This window comes from Callionymus lyra, chromosome 6, assembly GCF_982586985.1.
Source record: "Callionymus lyra chromosome 6, fCalLyr1.hap1.1, whole genome shotgun sequence".
NCBI classification, from domain to species: domain Eukaryota; kingdom Metazoa; phylum Chordata; class Actinopteri; order Syngnathiformes; family Callionymidae; genus Callionymus; species Callionymus lyra.
Window position 1 is genome coordinate 1,324,035 of NC_141823.1, and position 2,500 is coordinate 1,326,534.

Here is a 2,500-nt window from a genome sequence, read left to right on the forward strand (position 1 = left end):
CGTTCTCTCCGTCAGTCGTCTTCTCTGTCAGTCGTTCTGTCCGTCAGTCGTCTTCTCCGTCAGTCGTCCTCTCCGTCAGTCGTTCTGTCCGTCATTTGTTCTCTCTGTCAGTCATACTCTCCGTCAGTCGTCTTCTCAGTCAGTCGTTCTCTCTGTCAGTCGTCCTCTCCGTCAGTCGTTCTGTCCGTCATTCGTTCTCTCTGTCAGTCATACTCTCCGTCAGTCGTCTTCTCCGTCAGTCGTCCTCTCCGTCAGTCGTTCTATCCGTCATTCGTTCTCTCTGTCAGTCATACTCTCCGTCAGTCGTCTTCTCTGTCAGTCGTTCTCTCTGTTAGTCATCCTCTCTGTCAGTCGTTCTCTCTGTCAGTCGTTCACTCCATCAGTCGTTCTCACTGTCAGTCGTCTTCTCCATCAGTTATTATCTCCATCAGTCGTTCTCTCTGTCAGTTGTCTTCTATGCCAGTCGTTCTGTCCGTCAGTCGTCTTCTCTGTCAGTCGTTCTCTCTGTCAGTCGTCTTCTATGTCAGACGTCCTCTCCGTCAGTCGTCTTCTGAGTCGGTCGTGCTCTCCGTCAGTCGTTATCTTCTGTCGTTATCGTCTGTCGTTCTCTCAGTCAGTCGTCTTCTCTGTCAGTCGTTCTCTCCGTCAGTCGTGCTCTCTGTCAGTTGTTCTCTCTGTCAGTCGTTCTATCCGCCAGTCGTTCTGTCCGTCAGTCGTCTTCTCTGTCAGTCGTTCTCTCCATCAATCGTACTCTCTGTCAGTCATCCTCTCCGTCAGTCGTCCTCTGTCAGTCGTTCTCTCTGTCAGTTGTTCTCTGTCAGTCGTCTTCTCTGTCAGTCGTTCTCTCCGTCAGTCGTCTTCTCTGTCAGTCGTTCTCTCTGTCAGTCGTCTTCTCTGTCAGTCGTTCTCTCCGTCAGTCGTCTTCTCTGTCAGTCGTCTTCTCTGTCAGTCGTTCTCTCTGTCAGTCGTTCTCTCTGTCAGTTGTTCTCTGTCAGTCGTCTTCTCTGTCAGTCGTCTTCTCTGTCAGTCGTTCTCTCCATCAATCGTACTCTCTGTCAGTCATCCTCTCCGTCAGTCGTCCTCTGTCAGTCGTCTTCTGAGTCAGTCGTTTTCTCCATCAGTCGTCTTCTCTGTCAGTCGTCTTCTGAGTCAGTCGTTCTCTCCATCAGTCGTCTTCTCTGTCAGTCGTCTTCTGAGTCAGTCGTTCTCTCCATCAGTCGTCTTCTGAGTCAGTCGTTCTCTCCGTCAGTCGTTCTGTCCGTCAGTCGTTCTCTCTGTCAGTCGTTCTGTCCGTCAGTCGCTCTCTCTGTCAGTCGTTCTCTCCATCAGTCGTACTCTCTGTCAGTCATCCTCTCCGTCAGTCGTCCTCTGTCAGTCGTCTTCTGAGTCAGTCGTTTTCTCCATCAGTCGTCTTCTCTGTCAGTCGTCTTCTGAGTCAGTCGTTCTCTCCATCAGTCGTCTTCTCTGTCAGTCGTCTTCTGAGTCAGTCGTTCTCTCCATCAGTCGTCTTCTCTGTCAGTCGTCTTCTGAGTCAGTCGTTCTCTCCATCAGTCGTCTTCTCTGTCAGTCGTCTTCTGAGTCAGTCGTTCTCTCTGTCAGTCGTTCTCTCCGTCAGTCGTCTTCTCTGTCAGTCGTTCTGTCCGTCAGTCGTCTTCTCCGTCAGTCGTCCTCTCCGTCAGTCGTTCTGTCCGTCATTCGTTCTCTCTGTCAGTCATACTCTCCGTCAGTCGTCTTCTCAGTCAGTCGTTCTCTCCGCCAGTCGTTCTGTCCGTCAGTCGTCTTCTCCGTCAGTCGTCCTCTCCGTCAGTCGTTCTGTCCGTCATTCGTTCTCTCTGTCAGTCATACTCTCCATCAGTCGTCTTCTCCGTCAGTCGTCCTCTCCGTCAGTCGTTCTATCCGTCATTCGTTCTCTCTGTCAGTCATACTCTCCGTCAGTCGTCTTCTCTGTCAGTCGTTCTCTCTGTTAGTCATCCTCTCTGTCAGTCGTTCTCTCTGTCAGTCGTTCACTCCATCAGTCGTTCTCACTGTCAGTCGTCTTCTCCATCAGTTATTCTCTCCATCAGTCGTTCTCTCTGTCAGTTGTCTTCTATGTCAGTCGTTCTCTCCGCCAGTCGTTCTGTCCGTCAGTCGTCTTCTCTGTCAGTCGTTCTCTCTGTCAGTCGTCTTCTATGTCAGACGTCCTCTCCGTCAGTCGTCTTCTGAGTCGGTCGTGCTCTCCGTCAGTCGTTATCTTCTGTCGTTATCGTCTGTCGTTCTCTCAGTCAGTCGTCTTCTCTGTCAGTCGTCTTCTCTGTCAGTCGTTCTCTCTGTCAGTCGTTCTCTCTGTCAGTTGTTCTCTGTCAGTCGTCTTCTCTGTCAGTTGTTCTCTCTGTCAGTCGTCTTCTCTGTCAGTCGTTCTCTCTGTCAGTCGTCTTCTCTGTCAGTCGTTCTCTCTGTCAGTCGTCTTCTCTGTCAGTCGTTCTCTCTGTCAGTCGTCTTCTCTGTCAGTCGTTCTCTCTGT

General features: G+C 51.0%; 1 protein-coding gene across 5 annotated transcripts in view; it reads left to right on the plus strand.

Annotated features, from left to right (window-relative positions):
* The window catches only part of akap13a (A-kinase anchoring protein 13a), a 116,138-nt gene that overhangs the window by 89,079 nt on the left and 24,559 nt on the right, over nt 1-2,500 (plus strand). The gene's annotated exons all lie outside the window — the stretch shown is intronic.